At 39.1% G+C, this 21,752-nt stretch overlaps 1 long non-coding RNA gene across 1 annotated transcript in view; it reads left to right on the top strand.

Moving 5' to 3' along the window:
- The window catches only part of LOC116094241, a 29,736-nt gene extending 8,871 nt beyond the window's left edge, over positions 1–20,865 (top strand). Inside the window, exons 2-3 of the long non-coding RNA XR_004120009.1 lie at positions 11,874–11,965; positions 20,837–20,865. This is a non-coding gene — a long non-coding RNA (uncharacterized LOC116094241). The remainder of the gene's footprint in view (positions 1–11,873; positions 11,966–20,836) is intronic.
- Positions 20,866–21,752: the final 887 nt, after the last annotated feature.

Here is a 21,752-nt window from a genome sequence, read left to right as displayed (position 1 = left end):
TTTTGAGGTCACTTAAGTATACTATCATATCATCAGCAAATAGTGATAATTTGACTTCTTCCTTTCTAGTTTGTATCCCTTTGATCTCCTTTTGTTGTCTAATTGCTCTGACTAGGACTTGAAGTACAATATTTCATAGGTAAGGAGAGAGTGGGCAGCCTTGTCTAGTCCCTGATTTTAATGGGATTGCTTCAAGGTTCTGTCCATTTAGTTTGATGTTGACTATTGGTTTTCTGTATATTGCTTTTACTATTTTAAGTATGGGCCTTGAATTCCTGATCGTTTCAAGACTTTTTTCATGAAGGGATGTTGGATTTTGTGAAATGCTTCCTCAGCATCTAATGAGATGATCATATGATTTTTTTCTTTGAGTTTGTTTATATAGTGAATTATGTTGATGGATTTCTGTATATTAAACCATTCCTGCATCCCTGGGATGAAGCCTACTTGATCAAGATGGATGACTGTTTTGATGTTTTCTTGGATTCTGTTTGCAAAAATTTTATTGAGTATTTTTGCATCGATATTCATAAGGGAGATTGGTCTGAAGTTTTCTTTCTTTGTTAGGTCTTTATGTGCTTTAGGTATAAGAGTAATTGTGGCTTCATAGAATGAATTGGGTAGAGTGCCTTCAGTTTCTATTTTGTGGAATAGTTTGAGGAGTATTGGTATTAGGTCTTCTCTGAAGATTTGATAAAACTCTGCACTAAACCCATCTGGTCCTGGGCTATTTTTTTTTTTTTTGGTTGGGAGATTAATAGTGACTGTTTCTATTTCATTAGCAGATATGGGACTGTTTAGATCATTGATCTGATCTTGATTTAACTTTGGTACCTGGTATCTGTCTAGAAAATTGTCCATTTCATCCAGGTGTCTTAGTCAGGGTTTCTAATCCTGCACAAACATCATGACCACGAAGCAAGTTGGGGAGGAAAGGGTATATTCAGCTTATTTCCACATGGCTGGGCTGTTGATCACCAGAGGAAGTCAGGACTGGAACTCAAGCAGGTCAGGAAGCAGGAGCTGATGCAGAGGCCATGAAGGGATGTTTCTTACTGGCTTGCTTCTCCTGGCTTGCTCAGCCTGCTCTCTCATAGAACCCAAGACTTACAGCCCAGGGATGGCACCACCCATAAGGGGCATTTGAGAAAATGCCCCACAGATGGGTCTCATGGAGGCACTTCCCCAACTGAAGCTTCCTTCTCTGTGTCAAGTTGATGCACAAAACCAGCCAGTACACCAGGTTTTTCCGTTTTGTTGAGTATAGGCTTTTGTAGTAGGATCTCATGATTTTTTGGATTTCCTCAGTGTCTGTTGTTATGCCCCTCTTTTCATTTCTGATCTTGTTAATTAGGATACTGTCTCTGTGCCCTCTAGTTAGTCTGGCTAAGGGTTTATCTATTTTGTTGATTTTTTCAAAGAACCAGCTCCTGGTTTGGTTGATTCTTTGTATAGTTCTTTTGATTTCTATTTGGTTGATTTCAGCCCTGAGTTTGATTATTTCCTGCCTTCAACTCCTCTTGGGTGAATTTGCTTCATTTTGTTCTAGAGTTTTCAGGTGTGCTGTCAAAGTGCTGGTGTATGCTCTCTCCATTTAAAGCTATGAGTTTTCCTCTTAGGACGGCTTTCATTGTGACCCATAAGTTTGGGTATGTTGTGGCTTCATTTTCATTAAACTCTAGAAAGTCTTTAATTTCTTTCTTTCTATCTTCCTTGACCAAGTTATCATTGAGCAGAGTGTAGTTAAGCTTCCATGTGTATGTGGGCATTCTATTGTTTATGTTGTTATTGAGGAGCAGCCTTAGTCCATGGTGATCTGACAGGATGCAAGGAATTATTTCAATCTTCTTGTATCTTGTGAGGCCTGATTTGTGACAAATTATATGGTCAGTTTTGGAGAAGGTACCATGAGGTGCTGAGAAGAAGGTATAGCCTTTTGTTTTAGGATAAAATGTTCTATAGATATCTGTTAAATCCATCTGTTTCATAACTTCTGTTAGTCTCACTGTGTCTTTGTTTAGTTTCTGTTTCCATGATCTGTCCATTACAGAGAGTGGGGTGTTGAAATCTCCCACTATTATTGTGTGCAGTGGAATGTATGCTTTGAGCTTTAGTAAATTTATGAATGTAGATGCCCTTGCATTTTGGGCATACAGGTTCAGAAATGAGAGTTCTTCTTGATAGATCATACCTTTGATGAGTATGAAGTGTCCCTCCTTATCTTTTTAGTCACTTTATGGTTAAAGTTGATTTTATTCAATATAAGAATGGCTACTCTGGCTTTTTTCTTGGGACCATTGGCTTGGAGAATTGTTTTCCAGCCTTTTATTCTGAGGTAGTGTCTGTCTTTGTCACTGAGGTTGGTTTCCTGTATGCAACAAAATGTTGGGTCCTGTTTATGTACCCAGTCTCATAGTCAATGTCTTTTTATTGGTGAATTGATTTCATTGATATTAATAGATATTAAGGAAAAGTAATTGTTACTTCTTGGTTTTATTTTTTGTTGTTACAGTTGGAATTATGTTCATGTGGCTATTTTTTTTTTTAGTTTTGTTGAAAGATTACTTCCTTGCTTTTTCTAGGATATAGTTTTTCTCCTTGTGTTGGAGTTTTTCATTTATTACTCTTTGAAGGGCTGGATTTGACGAAATCTATTGTGTAAATTTGGTTTTGTCATGGAATGCTTTTATTTCCCCATCTATGGTAATTGGGAGTTTTGCTGAGTATAGTAGCCTGGGCTGGCATATATGTTCTCTTTGGGTCTGTATGACATCAATCCAGGATTGTCTTCTTGCTTTCATAGTCTCTGGCGAGAAGTCTGGTGTAATTCTGGTAGGCCTGCCTTTATATGTTACTTGACCTTTTTCCCTCACTGCTTTTAATATTCTTTCTTTGTTTTGTGCATTTGGTGTTTTGACTATTATGTGGCAAGAGGAATTTCTTTTCTGGTCCAAACTATTTGGAGTTCTATAGGCTTCTTGTATGTTCATGGGCACCTCTTTCTTTAGGTTAGGGTCGTTTTCTTCTATAATTTTGTTGAAGATATTTACTGTTCCTTTAAGTTGGAGGTCTTCACTCTCTTTTATACCTATTATCCTTAGATTTGGTCTTCTCATTCCATCCTGGATTTCCTGGATGTTTTGGTTTAGGATCTTTTTGCATTTTGTGTTTTCTTTGACTGTTGTGTCAATGTTTTCTATGGTGTCTTCTGCCCCTGAGATTCTCTCTTCTATCTCTTGTATTCTGTTGGTGATGCTTGCATCTGTGGTTCCTGACTTCTTTTCTAGGATTTCTGTCTCCAGAGTTGTCTCTCTTTGTGATTTCTTTACTGTTTCTACTTCCATTTTTAGGTCCTGGATGGTTTTGTTCAATTCCTTCACCTGTTTGGTTGTGCTTTCCTGTAATTCTTTAAGGGATTTTCATGTTTCCTCTTTAAGGGCTTCTACTTGTTTACTCATGTTCTCATGTAATTCTTTAATGATATTTGTGTTTCCTCTTTAAGGGTTTTAACCTCTTTATTTGTGTTATCCTGTATTTCTTTAAGGGAGTTATTCATGTCCTTCTTAAATTCCTCTATCACCATCATGAGATATGATTTTAGATCCAAATCTTGATTTTTTATTGTTTTGGGATATCCAGGACTTGCTGTGGTGGCAGTACTAGGTTCTGATGAAGGAAAGTAGTCTTAGTTTCTGTTGGTAAGATTCTTGCGTCTGCCTTTTGCCATCTGTTGATCTCTGGTGTTAGATGTTCGTGCTGTCTCTGGCTGGAGTTTGTTCCTCCTGTGGATCTGTAACTCTGTGTCAGCACTTCTGGGAGATCAGCTTTCCTCTGGTAGAAACCCATGTACAGAGCGCTTTGGATTAGTCATCCCTCCTGCATCCTGGGGTCAAAGCACACCCTGGAGACAGGCTCTCCCCCTTGCAGGAAAGGTGCAGAGAGGCTTGTGGATCTTCTGTCCCTCCTAGGTTTAGACTGAGGGAAATAGGATCCTGTCCTAGCTGCCCTGCCACTTCTGAGGATTGTGCCTCCTGGTCCCTCCTTAGAAAGTCACTGGTGAGAAAATGCTGATCTCATTGGAGTCCCTGGGTCAAAGCACTCCCTGGAGGCAAGCTCTCTGCTTACAGGGAAGGGGCAGAGTGTGGGGCAGTGAGCAGTTCTGACAGCCAGAGTCCAGTAGAGCAGAGCCACCTCGGAACCCCGGAGACTCACTGAGCATCTGCTCAGGAAGGATGGTAGGCGTTTGGTGAATTGCTCCTGGCACCAATGGCTCAGATTTCAGCCCAGACCCTTCACAGCTGCCCCTGCAGGAGATGTGTGCTCTATCAGGCAGACACTGCCTCACACTCCCAGCATTCTAGCTGGACCTTACACACAGTCATCTGACCACAAGACAGGCATGCCACGCCCCATGCAATAAAAGGGGTGGTTTGCCCCCTCCTCACTCTCTTGCTCTCTTACCTCTTGCTTTCTCACACTTACCCTTCCTCTCTAACTCTTACCCTCTTGCTCTCTCTCTCCCCTCTGCTCTTTGTTCTCTTCTCTACCTTTCTCCCTCTCCTTCTTCTTTTCTTTCTCTCTCCTTCCTCTCCTTTCTTTCTCTTTACTTAACTAGCATATTTCTCCTTCCTGCAATAACATAACTCATTCATACACTGCCTCCTTTTTAATTAAGGCACCGTGCAGCAAACAGGCCAGCCCCCGGGAGGAGAGAGAGACCTGGGCCTCAGCAGCAGGCCCCCTGCCACCAGGAAGAGAGATAGCCTCAGCCAGGCAGGCTGGGGCTGCAGCCCTCGCCCCCCTGCTTGTTTTTGAATGACAGCAGAGAGGGCTGTGGATCTCTCCTAGGTGTAGACAGAGGTAGAAAGACTCAAAGGTTTTTCTTGATAGTGATAGAAAGTCTTAGGTAAGATACAAGCTTGGTGATAAAAGGCTATTAAAAGGACTAAAATTAGCTCAAGACAATTTTGAGTCTACAAAATTTTAGCTCTCTACAATGAATCCCAATCAATAAATCAGTTCCCAGATCTTTAACACAGGCGAAGCTTTTGGGGTGGGGTGACTCAAGTTCTTGTAGTAGAGGGAGTGAAACTCAAGCAGGAAGTTTTCAGAGCAAGGTGTAGACTGTAGGTGTTTTACACTGAAGTCTTTTCTTCCCACCTAATCTACACCATCCCTCCCTCATCTTGGCTGCTGTGAACATCCATACTCTCAGTTATGGTCACTTCAGTCTCTGTCCTCTAGCTAGATTTGGTTTTCTGAACCAGCAAGGCTCCCTCTAGTACTTCTCTAGACCCCATTCATGTTAACTGGGAAGGATCTTTCACAACCAAGCTTATAGACCACCAGAAGCTCTTAAAACCACCTGTTTCATTATGTACTGATGTTGTAAATTTTCAAATTCTCTCTATTTATTTATTTTTTATTAGATGTTTTCTTTATTTACAACATCACCTTTCCCAGGTTCCCCTCCAAAAAATTAAATAAAATAAAATAAAAAAACCAAAAACTAAAACAAACCCCTGTCCCCTCCCCCTCCCTCTTCTAACCACCCTGCCCCCTCCTGCTTACTGGCCCTGGCATTCCCCTACACTGGGGCATTGAACCTTCACAGGGCCAAGGGTCTCTTCTCTCATTGATGACCAACTTGGCCATCCTCTGATATACATATGCTGCTGGAGCCATGAGTCCCACCATGTGTACTCTTTGGTTGGAAGGACTGATTCTGATTGCCCTAAATCTCTTCACCAACAGTCAATGAGAAAACTAGCTATGAGCACATACTGCAGTCAGTATCACTTAAGAAAATGGCATTCTTCCAAAAAGATCATAAGAATGGGTAACTATCTGTCTCCGTATGTCTGGCCCTGACAAGAGGCTGAGATTCAACAATGTAGACATCATTTCTTAGGAGCAGTCTTCTAGGGACTTTCTGTGAAGAGAAAGGTTATATATAGTTAGCAACATCTTCTGTTGCCAGAGTTCTCAGAGCTGCCGTAGGAACAGATGATGCCCTTGCTGAAGGCCATATCTTTACTATCCAGCCCATTTCTAATGACTGAGTGAGGTGGGGGTGGTATAAAGGCTCAGTATTTACTCTGAGATAAGATGACTGACTCTGAAGGCTATCAGTTGTTCTCTTGCCCTTCCTCAGTCTTTTATTGCTCAGGTAACCTTGTTATAACTATATCTTATGCCATAATCTTATTGTCTTTAAGGGCAGAATGCCTATACATTTTTTGAGACAGGTTTCATGTAGCTCAGGGTGACCCAAAATTAGTTATGTCTCAGAGGCTTAATCTGAAGTCCTGATTCTCTTGTTTCTATCTTTTAAGTACTGAAGTAAGTGCTACCAAGCTTGGCTATACATGTTAACCAGAAATTCCTCTTCCAGTTGGCTGGCACAAACTAAAGAGTGTAATAGGCTGCCAGAATGGCTACTGTAGCTTATAATTTCATTGTAATACCAGTTGCATGCTAAGTGATATCTCTCCTCCACTGTCATGGCATTATTAGATGACACAATAATGTCTGGAAAAAGCAATAAAAGGAATGAAAAGAAAATATTTTCTAGTTCCTGGAAAATATCCACCCATTCCTAGAAAAGACAGGAATGTAGCAATGCAGGAAGTCATCCTGGTATTGTGGGAATAGGGACAGAGAGATCAAAAGGTCAAGGTTAATCTCAGCTACACAACAGTTCAAGCCTGGCCTGAGGTCTGATCCAACTCTACCATCCTCCTCACCAAAAACTAATACTCCTTTTCTTTATCAACACATTTTCCTTTACAGTTCTTTCATATGCTAACCTCTCACACCACAAAGGGAGGTGAATTTGATTTGTGAGTTTTTCTCTTTCTATTACTGGTCAAGAATAAGCACATCCTTCACTGCCCAACTGGTTATGTCATTGGTTCCACAATCTTTCTTTTTCTTTTTTGATATTTTCTTTATTTACATTTCAAATGTTATCCCCTTTCCTGGTTTTCCCTCTGAAAACCTCCTATCCCCTCCCCGTCCCCCTGTTCATCAACCCACCCACTATGGCTTCCTGGTTTTGCCATTCCCCTAAACTGGGCATAGAGCCTTCACAGGACCAAGGGCCTCTCCTCTCATTGATGACCAACAAGACCATCCTCTGCTACATATGTGACTGGAGCCATGGGTCCCTCCATTTGTACTCTTTGCTTGATAGTTTAGTCCCTGGGAGCTTTGAGGTGTACTGATTGGTTCAAATTATTGTTCTTCCTATGGGGCTGCAAACTTCTTCAGCTCCTTGGGTCTTTTCTTTATTTTCTCCATTGGGGACCCTGTGCTCAGTCAAATGGTTAACTAAGAGCATCCACCTCTGTATTTGTCAGGTACTGTCAGGGCCTCTCAGGAGACAGCTTTATCAGGCTCCTGTCAGCAAGCACTTGTTGGTATCCACAATAGTGTCTGGGTTTGGTAACTGTATATGGGATGGATACCCAGGTGGGGCAGTCTCTGGATGGTCTTTCCTTCAGTCTCTGCTCCACACTTTGTCTCTGTATCTCTCCCATGAGTACTGTTCTCCCTTCTAAGAAGGACCTGAGTATCCATACTTTGGTCTTCCTTCTTCTTGAGTTTCATTTGGTCTGTGAATTGTATCTTGGGTATCCCAAGGTTCTGGGCTAATATCTACTTATCAGTGAGTGTAAACCATGTGTGTTCTTTTGTGATTGGGTTACCTTACTCAAGATGATATTTTCTAGTTCCATCCATTTGCCTAAGAATTTCATGAATTCATTGTCTTCAATAACTGAGTAGTACTCTGTTGTGTAAATTACCACATTTTCTGAATCCATTCCTCTGTTGAGGAACATCTGGGTTCCTTTCAGCTTCTGGCTATTATAAATAAGGCTACTATAAACATAGTGGAGTATGTGTCTTTATTACATGGAGCATCTTCTGATAATAAAGCCCAGGAGTGGAATTGCTGAGTCCTCCAGTAGTACTACGTCCAATTTTCTGAGAAACCACCAAACTGATTTTCAGAGTGGTTGTACCAGTTTGCAATCCCATCAGCAATGGAAGAGTGTTCCTCTTTCTCCACATCCTTGCCAGAATCTGCTTTCACCTGAGTTTTCGATCTTAGCCATTATGATTGGTGTGAGGTGGAATCTCAGGTTTGCTTTGAATTGCGTTTCACTGATGACTTAGGATGTTAAACATTTCTTTAGGTGCTTCTCAGCCATTAAGTATTCCTCAGTTGAGAATTCTTTGTTTAGCTCTGTATCCCATTTTTTATTACTGTTATATTTTTTATCTGGAGTCTGACTTCTTGAGTTCTTTGTATATATTAGATATTAGCCCTCTATCAGATGTAGGATCGGTAACATTCTTTTCCGAATCTGTTGGTTGCTATTTTGTCTATTGACAATGTCTTTTGCCTTACAAAAACTTTGCAATTTTATGAAGTCCCATTTGTCAAGTCTTGATCTTAGAGCATAAGCTATTAGTGTTCTGTTCAGGAAATTTTCCCCTGTGCACATGTGCTTGAGGCTCTTCCCCACTTTCTTTTCTATTAGTTTCAGTGTATCTGGTTTTATGTGGAGGTCCTTGAGCTACTTGGACTTGAACTTTGTACAAGGAGATAAGAGTGGATTGGCTTGCATTCTTCTGTATGCTAACCACCAGTTGGACCAGTACCATTTTTTGAAAATGGTGTCTTTTTTCCACTGCAAGGTTTTAGCACCTTTGACAGAGACCTTAGGTGTGTGGGCACATTTCTGGGTCTTTACTTCTATTCCATTGATCTACCTGCCTGTCAGTGTACCAACAACATGCAGTTTTCATCACAATTGAATTGTTGTACAGCTTGAGGTCCAGGATGCTGATTCTCCCAGAAGTTCTTTTATTGTTGAGAATAGTTGTCACTATCCTAGGTTTTTTGTTTTCTAGGTGAATTTTCAAATTGCTCTTTCTAACTCTATGAAGAATTGAGTTGGAATCTTGATGGGGATTGCATTGAATTTGTATATTGCTTTCAGAAAGATGCCCATTTTTTTTTTTTTACTATATTTATCCTGCCAATCCATGGGAGTTCTTTCCATCTTCTGAGATCTTCGATTTCTTTCTTCAGAGACTTGAAGTTCTTGTCATACAGATCTTTCACTTGCTTAGTTATAGTCACACCAAGATATTTTATATTATTTGTGACTATTTTGAAGGGTGTTTTTCCCTAATTTCTTTCTCAGCCCATTTATCCTTTGAGTAGAGGAAGGCCACTGATTTGTTTGAGTTAATTTTGTATCTTGCCACTTTGCTGAAGTTCTTTATCAGGTTTAGGAGTTCTCTGGTGGAATTGGTTCCACAATCTTACATTGGGAAAGAAGATTATGCTTGGGAGAATCATTAGTAACACTTCATCCAGCAAGCTGAACCTCCTCAAGCCTGCCTTCTTTCCTATTTCTGTGCTTCCTTCACTTGTGACAGCTTCTGATAAACAGCTTGTACTCCACACTGTGACTCTATCTGCTACAGTAGAACACAGCCTGTGATGCAGGGAATGGCTGCTGCCTGGGCTGTGGCAGCTATAGACAAGTCCAGTACATCTGAATCTAGTTAAAAGGAAAGGACAAGCAGGGGACTGTAACTCTTTAGATGTGAAATGTTGATAGCACAGTCTTCAGCTCTTTGAAAACGTGTTCCCCTACTTTCTCTTTTCCTCTTAAAATTTGAGACAAGGTCTCATATATCCCAGACTGGTCTTAAACTTATTATATAACCCTAAGTGTGACTGACCTTGAACTTCTGGTCCTCCTACCTCCACCTCTAGAGAGTCCTAGAATTATAGGAGTGACCCACTCTACTTGGCTTTCCTACCTCTTCAGTGTGATAGAAAATAAGAAAACATTCAAAAACTAATTGGAAAATGATATATACTTATTCAGTGTGTGGCTTGACCTGAGTAATGTCCCAAGTACTTTTCGTGCATTATCATATTTAATCCTTCCAAGTAGTCATATGGGGGGAGATACTTTTTATTTCTTCATTACTCCTAATCCTACTCCTACATTCTGACTGAAGTTCCCCTTTTTCCTCTACTCTCCTCCCAGTTTCCAATCCCACATACCTTCTGTCTCTCCCTCCCCATCTACTTCTGCTTTGTTTCAGAAAAGAGCAGGCCTCCCACAGATATCAACTACACATGTCATATCAACTTGCAATAATACTAGCAATTTCCCTTCATATCAAGGCTGGATGAGGCAACCCAGTATGAGGAAAAGGGTCCCAAAAGCTGGCAAGAGTCAGAGACAGCCCCTGCTCCTACTGCTAAAAGTCCACAAGAAGACCAAACCACACAGCTGTAACATATATGTAGAGGGCCTAGATCAGTCCCATGCTTGTCAGTTCAGTCTCTGTGAGCCTCTATGAGCTCAGGTTAGTTGATTCTGTGGGGTTCCTTGAACCCTCTGGCTCCTACAATCCTTCCTTCTTCTCTTCTGTACAAGTAGTTCATCAAGAACTTGATACACTCTGTCTTGCAATTAAGTTTGGACAGCACTATAGCAAATGAGGAATGATCACCTCAGATCCTGTCAGTGTTCATCCTGTCTTCTATAGCATGAGTCCCCAGAGGTTTTGCCATATGACTGGTTGATGCTTGCACCCTCGTCTCACTTTCTCCCTTAACTCTCAATTTTGAAGATCTCACAGCCCCTCCCTGATCAAGCATTAGGAAGAGATCAAAGACACATTCAGTGCCAATCCTCTACCCCAAAACAAACAGGAAGAAGATCTCTGCCCACATCCTGTGTTTAAACAAAGTTCTCACAGGTGGGTGAGTCAAAACAGGCAAATGTTTATGAACATCCTTCAGTTCAAAACCAACCACTGTATCTGGGCTTACAATAAATTATCCATTCGTTCATTAGTAGTACATGGCCAGCAGCTGATCTATTGTGTATGGAGGCCAATAAAAAGGACACAGATGATCATTTATTTATCCTTGTACTTACACACTTAATGACCTACTGAGGTCTTTCTTTTCTTTCTTCTTTTTAGTCTTTATTTTTAGGTAGGCTGTTGCTTAGGTAGACTAGACAAGCCTAGAGCTTTTCATCTTCCTGTGTTTGCTCATAGGCGCTAGGTCTATAGGTGTACTCCACTCTGTATGTCAGACTCTGGTGTTTTGTTTGAAGCCCATATCCTAAAGAGACTAGAGTGAGGATGAAAGATCAAGAAATAGTCTTGGCTTCACTTTCCTCTTAGTGGAAGGGAAGAGATTAAAATATATCATTAAACAACCTTGTACCCATTTGAGCATATATATATATATATATATATATATATACTATACAAGAGATTTTAGTTCAGATTTGACAGTAACTTTTTATGCAGAAAGAGTTCACAGACAAGGTGAGTATGAGGGTAGGGGAGGCCCTGACGTTCAGTTTTTTTTCCTTCCTGGTTCTTCACCACGACTACATTTTTCATGTTCTCTGGGTGTAGTACAGCCTTGCAGGTCTCAACTGTCAAATGCCCGTCCTTATACTTTACTGTCCTTGCACTGGACAGAGGCCACTTTAAAAGTCACTCTGGAGTTTAACTAGGCTCTCAAGTATTTCTGTAGGGATATATGTCCTACCAATTTAACCCCTGCTAAGAAAGAAGTTGGGAAATAATCTTAGGATAGTACATAGCATTGAACTGCCCATCACTGAACACCAGATGGTGCTGTTACTCTAGTCTTCATGTACCAACACAGCAAGGCATCCTGTCAGAAAGTGGTAGGGAAATCACTGATGACTTTGTTTAGCTTACTACCCTTAAAAACATTCTAGAAAGTATGTGTTTATGTGTACATCTATAGTGATACATGTAATATATACTAGAATTATCTTTTTTAGCACTGTTGGAAATACCCACCAAAAGACAAGAAGATCTCAGTTCAGACTGATGAAGAATGCCTGATGGGAATCTAGGGAAATTCCAGACTCCAGTAAGTTCATTATAAAAGTTTTTAGGCAGGTCAGTTCTTGGAGTTTCCATCAAGTATTCTAGCTAAACTAGTTGCTAACAGGTGTTATATATTCTGGTATCATAATGAATTTTAGTTTGGGTAAATGGTAGAATCATGAAGCTATCAATATCCAATTATAAAATGTTATATTTCAGCCGGGCAGTGGTGGCGCACGCCTTTAATCCCAGCACTTGGGAGGCAGAGGCAGGTGGATTTCTGAGTTCGAGGCCAGCCTGGTTTACAGAGTGAGTTCCAGGACAGCCAGGGCTACACAGAGAAACCCTGTCTCAAAAAACAAAAAACAAAAAAAAATGTTATATTTCATACTTTTGTCTGAGACAAAAATATTTCCTAAGTATTGATGCCTCTCAGCATGGGATGAATGTGATGGCCAAACCTTGCTGTCGGACTCACAGGTCTGGTTTCAATATTGGCCTCCCCTGAGATCTATGGGTCAGTATCTAAATAGAACAGCCCTGGCCCAGCTCCTTTATTTGGAGATCATAGGAAATGATAGTCTCACTTCCTAGTCCATTTTATGCATCTTCTGTACCTGATGCAACTGTACAGAATTAAAAATAAATACATCTAATCTAGGAACTAACAATCAGACAGGAGGTGTTGGGTGGAGCAGGAGCCATATGGGAGAAGTTTTGAAGGGACAGTGATGTTCCATTTCTACACTATGTCCTGGTGTAGTTTGTTGAAGGTGCAGCCCCAGCAGCAGTTGAAGTCCCAGGATGGAAGGGGTCATGCAGAAAAATTGAGGCTTGGAACCATGAAGTGAGCCTATGAGAGACTATTGGTGAAGGTGCATTCTAGTGGTATCAGAAGTTTCCAGCAGTTTGGAGATGACAGTACCATGAGATGATCACGAAGAATGGCAGCAGCTACGCAGTGGAGCCAATTGGAGTCTAGAAGACAATCTATGTGTGTTGGAGACAACAGAACTAGAGAGTTGACCCAAGCCCCTTGGAGGATCCCAGAAGATCATGAGTGAATCCTAGACATTGGACCTTGAGTTATTTACACTTCTAAAGTTTGTTTTTGCTACGATTTGAGTGTAACTATGCCTGATTCTTCCCTCTTGAAATAAGGAAGTATTTAATTTATTTTTGATTTCACAGAGAGACTTCAACATTTAAAGACTTTGGACTTTAAAAAGATTGGTTATTTTAAAGAGACTGAATTTTAATATGCTTGAATTTATAAAGACTGAAATTTTAAAAGTTATTTCCATTTTTTTTTAATGTGAGATCTTGGGGAATATGAGAAAAGGAAGGTTGTAGCTTAATGATGATGTGTTTGTGTGTCAAGTTGGCAAGACAATTATGCTAGTTTTATGTCAACTTGACACAGTTAAAGTTATCTGAGAGGAGGGAGCTTTTCTTAAGAAAATTTTTCCATCAGATAAGGCCACAGGCAAGCCTGTGGGGCATTTTCTTAGTTAGTGACTAATGAGAAACAGTCCAGCCCATTGTGAATGGTACCATTCCTGGGCTGGTGGTCCTAGGTTCCATAAGAAAGCAGACTGAGCAAGCCATGATGAGCAATCCAGTAAGCAGCATCCTTTCATGGCCTCTTCATCAGGTCCTGCCTCCATGTTCCTGCCCTGAATTGCAGTATTGATTTCCTTCTATGATGAACAGTAATATGGAACTATGAGCCAAATAGTCCTTATCTCCTTAATTTGTTTTACGAAGGAGAGATAAATTTGAAGCTGGGATAGGATTATAGGCATTCTAAGAATAGATACACAGGACTGCACAAAGCTAAGTAGTTGTTGGTATATAACTTTCATGTGGTCACACTACAGACTACCAATGACAGCTGAGCCCATATAGTCACACTATGGACTAGCAGTGACAGGTGAACCCACACAGTCTACTTCTCTGTCCCCATCAAGAGAAACTCATGTATTTCTCTAGTATGGTTTGTTTTTAATATTTTTACAAAGAATATAATTTAATAATAACATATTAAATAGCATTATTAAAATGATTTATGGTGATTTGAGGTTTGCTATTAAAAAAGTTTTGCCAAGAATAACACCTAAAGTATTTTACTTGCCAGGCTAAACATTTAGTAAAAGAGCAATACCTAAAGGGAAGGAATACACATTATTTTGAAAAGCTTTCTGCATTCTCTAGGACCTAACTCCAAGAACTTGTAGGCCATCTTGTTATAGATTGTAAAAGATAAACAAAAATATGAAGCCACTCCAGGAGTGTGATCTATTCTTTAAATACTAGTGAAAAATGGCCATGTCCTTCTCTTAGGTCTTTCAGATAATAATTATTATTGACTTTGAAACATTATTAACTGAAATTACTCCAAATTCATCCTACTAGGCACACATTTATTTGTTATCTCTTGGAGCTGGGCTGAGCAAAGCCTTCTAATAAATAAACAATCCTTTAAAACTCAGATTTCACCATCCCCTGTATGTTTAGAATTTGTTGAAAGTTACTTTTAAAAATTCTGCCATATCAGAGGAATTATGTTACAAAGCTCCCAACAGTCTTGTGTATCTTCAAGAATATGGTTTACTTTTTTTGAGACAGTCTCATTATGTAGCCCAGGATATCCTTAAGCTGGAGCTCCTACTGTATCGTGTTTTAGAGTGCTGTCATGATGGCTTTGTGTTACTATCTGAATAACCAAACCATTTAAATGTTTTGATTACTTTATAAATTGATCTCAATATTTTATTACAAAAGGCCCTAAAATTTATCAAACTTTAAAAACTACTGATTTAGAGCAAACAATGTCTTGGATATGACTTAGTCTTATAGGAAATCTGTAGAAACTCAATCTGAATAATTGAATTTTAAAGTCATACTTTTTATGTCATCATCAATTCAGCAGGACTAAAGAGAATAAGTAAATTATTATGAAAACAGTAAAATGACAACTTGCATAGACTTAAGTTCCTACGGTGTTTTCCATCAGGAAAGAGATGGCTTTAATATCACAAAGTGTATAAACATAATACCAACTAAAATTAGATGGTGCAACAGGAAGAGAGGAGAAAATGGATGAGTGATAAAACAGAGAAGAGCAAAACAGACTCATCAAAACTGAGCCTTTCTTTTAGGACCATGCTTGTGACACCAATGAATAAAGAAGTGTTATGAGTTCAAGAAAAAAGCTGATTTGCATCATAAAGAAAAATGAAAGTGATGTAAGAAAAATGTCAGTGCCTAGAAGTGGTTTGTGATAACTGCTTTGTAGCTGTCAGAGTTGATAGTGGATATTAGGCAAAAACCTCAGAATACCCAAGATATAACTCACAGACCATATGAAGCTCAAGAAGAAGGAAGACCAAAGTGTGAATGCTTCAGTCCTACTTAGAAAGGGGAACAAAATAATCACAGGAGGTAGAAGGTAAGAGGGACATGGGAGGAAGGGAGTAGAGGGAGGGGAAAATGGAGGGGGGCAGGATTAGGTATGGGAGGAGGTGGGGAGCTATACAGAGGGTCAGGAAATTGAACAATGGTGTGTAGCAATGGGGGATGGGGAACTGGTGGTAGCCATCAGAAGGTCCCAGATGATAGGAATGCAAGAGGTTTCCAGGACCCAACAGGGATGACATTAGCTGAAATACCCAACAAAGGGGTGGGAGAACCTATAGAAACCATATCTAGAGGTTAGGCACCTGCCTCTACCCCCTCCCCCACCAGCTGTTGAGGGATGGGGCCACCTACCCATCTCCAAAATTTTAACCCACAATTGCTTCTATCTAAAAGAAATACAGGGACAAATAGTGGAGTAGAGACAGAAAGAAAGGCCATCCAGAGACTGCCCTACCTGGGGATCCATCCCATATACAGATACTAAACCCAGACACTATTGCTGCTGCTAAGAAGTGCTTGCTTACAGGAGCAGTGGTCTGGAACTGAGTAAGTGGTGAAACATGGGAAAATTAAATAAATTAAAGGACATATCAAATGTAAAGACAAAAAGTATAGACTACAATCCCCCATACTGTTGCTCAAAGAAGGAACTTATTTTCACAATGAGAAAATAATTGACTTCAATAAATGAATGCACACAAAGTTTAATGTTCCTCCATGATGAAGTGAATAAAATAATTAGTTGCTTTAAAATCTAAGGAGAGAGTATAGCCTATTCAGAATAAGTCATCTTGATTTATTCAAGTGACTCCATTATACAGTTTGGTTCTTGGACTGGGATCCAATTTTCCTTCTAAGGTGAGTTGCTTAGAAGAAGCTAAGATCACTCCATGACCTGGTTGAAGCAGAGACCAGCAGATCTTCCTTGAAGAGGCATAGAGAAGCTGGGCTGCATGAAAATTACAGAGAAGACAGATGGAACACACTCAGGCCAACTGAGATGTCTGGAGAAGAAACCTTCCAGTATGTTAATGTGTGTGCAGACTGCAATTCACTCCAAGTCTCCAGTATGTTAATGTGTGTGCAGACTGTGCAATTCACTCCAAGTCTCCAGTATGTTAATGTGTGTGCAAACTGTGCAATTCACTCCAAGTCTCCAGTATGTTAATGTGTGTGCAGACTGTGCAATTCACTCCAAGTCTCTGGATTTCATGAGCTGTCACCCTCGCCGAGGTAAGGTCTTGGTGATGATACTGACTTTGAGTCTTTTCTGCTCCTGTAATTAATCTTTCACTCATATTCCTGTAAATAACCTCATTAAAATTAATTCATGGTTCACCAAATTGGACTTTAGTGATCTTTGTATTTTTTGTCTGTTATCTGTTTTATTAACTGGGTTGATAGACACTTGTTCATGTCTCCCCAGAAGTGATGTCACATAATTTCATATCTATTTTTTCAGACTTGTATATCCTCTGTGTTTAAAGTTTGGTATAGTTTAAAAAACAAAATAAAACATACAAAACAAAATCTAATGCTGAAAACAACCTGACACCATATCAAAAATACATTCTGGTCCTCCTCCAGGGTCTACTCTGATAAGTATAGTCTCCACCCTCAATAAGGAAAATTCTCTTTGCAACAGAAAGACCACTACAGAAAACCACAACCAATCAAAATGCAGATGTGTGGATTTCAGTCTTAGTTGATATGTATTCAACACACTCCAGCATCTAAGACTTAGGGAACATTGCAGAAAAGGATACAGAAAGAGTGTAAGTGCCAGAGGTTAGGAAGTTTGCTGTGACATCGTGTCTTTCTAGTAATCTCAGAAGCTACACTCATGAAATCTCACCAACATGACTGCCCAAATTTGCGCTGATGATGACAATCAAAATACCCTATTAAATGCAAAAAAACCTCATGAAGGCTCAATCTGACAGGAAGAACTACAGGCTGAAGTGGTCTTCCCTTAGTGAAAAGCACAATAACTGGCTGTCCAGTACCAAATGATCAGGCTTGAAAATATCCATATGAATAACATTATATAGACTGAATAGGTTATGTTTAGGAATATATATGTGTATGAATATATACATGTAACAATAAGTAATAATAAGAAAGAGGCCATGGATTTGAAGGACAGTGGGGTGGAGTATAAAGGAGAGTTTGGAGGGAGGAAAGGGAAGTGAGAAATGTTGTGATTAAATTATAATGTAAAAATTGCTTTAAAAATACTCAGCCGGGCAGTGGTGGCACATGCCTTTAATCCCAGCACTTGGGAGGCAGAGGCAAACAGATTTCTGAGTTTGAGGCCAGCCTGGTCTACCGAGTGAGTTCCAGGACAGCCAGGGCTACAGAGAAACCCTGTCTCGAAAAACAAAAAAAACAAAAAAACAAAACAACAACAACAACAACAAAAAAACTCTCCAAATATGATGGCCTCTGACTTAAATTGTAACACTTAGAAGGTAGAAGCAGGGTCATCAGAAATAAGGTCATGCCTGACTACACAGCCAATTTGAGACTAGTTTTGGCTACATGAGACCCAATTTCAAAATAGATAAATAATAATAAAAATATCAGTATTAACCACAGAAACTGACAGGAAGGTATCAGCAATATGACTTGTCTGTGAGAGTATGTTTAAAAGTATAATTTTACAGAATCAGGAAAATAAGTCTTCTCTGGGAAGGGACAGAAGAGATGTTATCACTCATACTCAGAATCAGCTAGTAAAAACAGATGAACACAGCTTTCCCAGGTAACACAAGGATGGATCTCAATCTCTTTGTATCTGTTTCCAAGGAAGTAAAACATGGAAATCAACAGTGCTTACCTCATAAGGTTTGAATGAAGATTCATGAACAAATAAATGTAGAGTATTAGAAAAAATTAGTACTGAATGTCAGTAATGATTACTAATCACTGTTATTGAGTATGGGAAAAGGGCTTAAACAGGAATCAGGATTCATCAGATTTAATTTTAACCAGATAGTAGCAACAGTTTTCAAAGTACTTTACTTCTCTCCCAGAAGGATAGATTACTTCTAAGAGTATCTTCATCAATATGAACTAATTGGTACCTTCAGAGCTCCCAGAGACTCAACCACCAACCAAGGAGTACACATGGTGGGACTGATTGCTCTGGCAGCATGTGTATAGTAGAGGATTGCAAAGTCGGTCATCAATGGGAGGAGAGGCCCTTGGCCCTGTGAAGGTTCTGTGCCCCAGTGTAGGGGAATGATAGGGCCAATAAGTGGAAGAGGGTGGAGTGGCAAGCAGGGGGAGGGGAAGGCAACAGGGGTTTGTTCTTATTGTTTTTTATTTTTTTATTTTTGTCTTTTGTTTTTGGAGGGGAAACTGGGAAAGGAGAAATCATATGACATGTAAATAAAGAAAATATTTAATAAAAATAAAGAAAGAAAAAAGAAAAAAGAAAAAGGTTAAATAAAAGATGGACATTTGAAAAAAAAAGAGTATCTTCATCACTGATGTGTCTTGTAGTTATTACTTCACTTCAATACACAAAGTTCTCTTGTTAATCTCCCTCTCTATGAAACCTTACCAGGAAGCCTGTAGTTTCCAGAGAAATCTATAATCCCTTGAGGACTTTTTTTTATAAAAGCTGCTTTGCGTCTTTAGAGTTTTAGACTATGCCTAACTTATGTGCTAAGCCTTGTCCAGGCCAGAGGCCTTTTATCCTTATGATACTGATTCTATTCATATGCTCACTTGATTAATTTCTTTTCTGAAACTCACAGAAAGATCTTGATCATTCAATAAATTATCTGTTCATCACTGGATACTAAGGATATGTACACACTACATTCTGAAAATCTACTAAAAGCTACAGTTCTGTAGTTTCAATAGCTCCATGTCTGGAAATTTAGTGGATGGCAGAGGGCTAAACAATGTTCATAATGGTTTGATACATGTAAACATTTTCTTTGTCTAATTAATCATAATTTTCCTACTAGAGAAATAGATGAGATACCTACCTTCTTGTATAAGTGGTATTAGGGAAAACATTCTGGAATAAGTAAATGGAAAATTACTGTGAATCATAGTAGCAGAGAATCACAACTTTTGAACAGTTTTCAGATGAGTCAATGTAGAGATATAGAACCCCTTGAATGAAAGGGATGCTTGATATTCTTGGGGAAGACTCTTTTTGGCAATATTAAAAAAGCTTATGAGTACTTTTTCTTTAATCATCCCCTAAAGACTTATGTTCCCTTACTAGGATAACTGCATTGGGACAACTGAAGGAATGACATATTTTTGGAACCTACTAGACACTGACTTTGAATTGACAATGATTCAGAGCACACCCAAATGCTCTGTGGTCCTCCAGTTAGAGTTTCAAAGAGGACAAGTGACCAATGGAATTTAGCTGAGGTCTGATTCATAGCTGGCTCAGTAGATCTCCAAACTTACCATGTCATTATTTTCCTAATCTCAGAATTCATAGTTGGGAGAGAAACATGTAGAACCTGCAGAATTCACACATTTATTCTATAAACTGTGGATTAATATATAATCTCACTGTGTGTATAATACTGGTTTTGGTACACTATTGTGGGTAGAGGCAGAGTAAATGGCTTTTCTTTAGTCTAACTATAAAGGCCTTCATTACACAGTTCGTTGTTAAGTTTATTTCCCTCTGGAAGAAAAGATATGGCTGTAGGTACTAAATAAAACTATATTATAACCCCTTCTATGTCTATTTACAGATGAAAAAAGGGAGAAAAACTGTGGTAACTCCCTTAGATTGTTAAGGTGAGGATTAGGGAGCAAATGGATAGAAACTTCCAGAATTCTTGGTACTTATGTGCTAAGTAAGCATTGGTTGATTGCTATTATTAACATGAACAGTGGGCTCAAACACATGGAGATCAGAGTTTACTAGCCTTATATTTTTGTTAGTTTTTAGGTTTATTTATTTTTATTTTATGTGTATCCATGTTTTTCCTGAAGGTATGTCTGTGTACATTATAAGAACAGTAACTGTAGAGGTTAGAAGTTGGCATTGGATCCCTAGAATTGGAGATACTGATGGTTATTAGCTGTCATATCATGCTGGGAATTGATTCTGAGTTCACTGGAAGAACAGTCAGTGCTCTTAACTACTGAGTCATTCCACCAGCTCCCCCCACATTGTTTTATTTAGAATGTAATGGCTTATGAAGTTCTTTACTTGACTCCTGGAGTAACAGATATCTCTAAGCAGATTTATCCATACAGCAGCTATTGGATATCACTTCAGTGCAATGCACATGTTAATCTTCCCTTCACAGAGTCCAAGAAAAGTTCTTCAGAAATCTGTGGTTTCTTAAATCTGAGAATATTCTCCATAATGCGTGATCACTCCCTTCTAAGTTAAACACTCTACCTACCAGTTTATATGCTCAGTAATTGCCAGACTTAATGTTTTCAATGCTCATACTATTCAATCATTCCTATGTACTCACATTATTACTGTGTTTTACAGGACACAGGAAAAGATCTTTAACATTCAGTGAAATGTCACTCACTCCAAGGCATTTATTTGGTGGCCTCAAAAACATGTAAGTAGTGGTAGAACTAAAGTTAAGAAACTCATAACTTTCATTAAATTGTGGGAAAGAATTTTCACCACAGCCTACAGTCAGGTACTCTAAAGATAAACCAGAATGAGATGTCTTGACTCTTCCCTAAGTATAGCTGCTAAAGGCCTCCCTTTCTTTCCATTATTCTCATATAATGTTTTGCTGCAAAATCTCTGTTTTAAGTGACCTTCTAAGTTGATTTAGCATTGTGGTAGAAAGATCAACCTTTTTTCACTCACTTTTCCCAATTTGTGTGTGTGTGTGTGTGTGTGTGCTGTGAATTGCCTGTAAGATTTCCCCCCAAAACTACTAGAATATTATTTCCTCAGTGTTGTAAAATGGTCATTGCTAAATTGAAATCTGAGCAGCTATGAGTTCCTACCACAAACCCTCACATTTTAATCACATTCTTTTATGAGGGTGAGGCTAAGCACAGGAGACTGTGTGCAAAGGAGTCACACTCCTCTCCAATTAGTGGTTAACATTTGCTTGGGATGGGGAGATGTTTTTATTTAGTGGCATAGCTGCCTTAAATTTATTACTTTCCTGAAGGCTACTATAACAATTTACCAGGCAATAGGTATTCACTGGTTCAATAGTGGCATGAATATTAAGGGAATCACCAACTAATTTCTGATTAGAACTATTATCTGCAATATAGAAATGAAAACATGTTTCATACTGTAGACCTGGTTAAAGCCCTATGACTGGGAATGTCACAGGCACTAGGGATAAATTTACTACTTTTAAAAAAATGGACTGTTAGTCAAACACTTCCTAAATATTTGTATTTATATATTCAAGTGTACTTTTGCCTGT

This window comes from Mastomys coucha, unplaced genomic scaffold, assembly GCF_008632895.1.
Source record: "Mastomys coucha isolate ucsf_1 unplaced genomic scaffold, UCSF_Mcou_1 pScaffold16, whole genome shotgun sequence".
Lineage (NCBI taxonomy): Eukaryota > Metazoa > Chordata > Mammalia > Rodentia > Muridae > Mastomys > Mastomys coucha.
The sequence above is the reverse complement of the archived record's forward strand: the minus strand, read 5'-3'. Positions and strand labels throughout refer to the sequence as shown.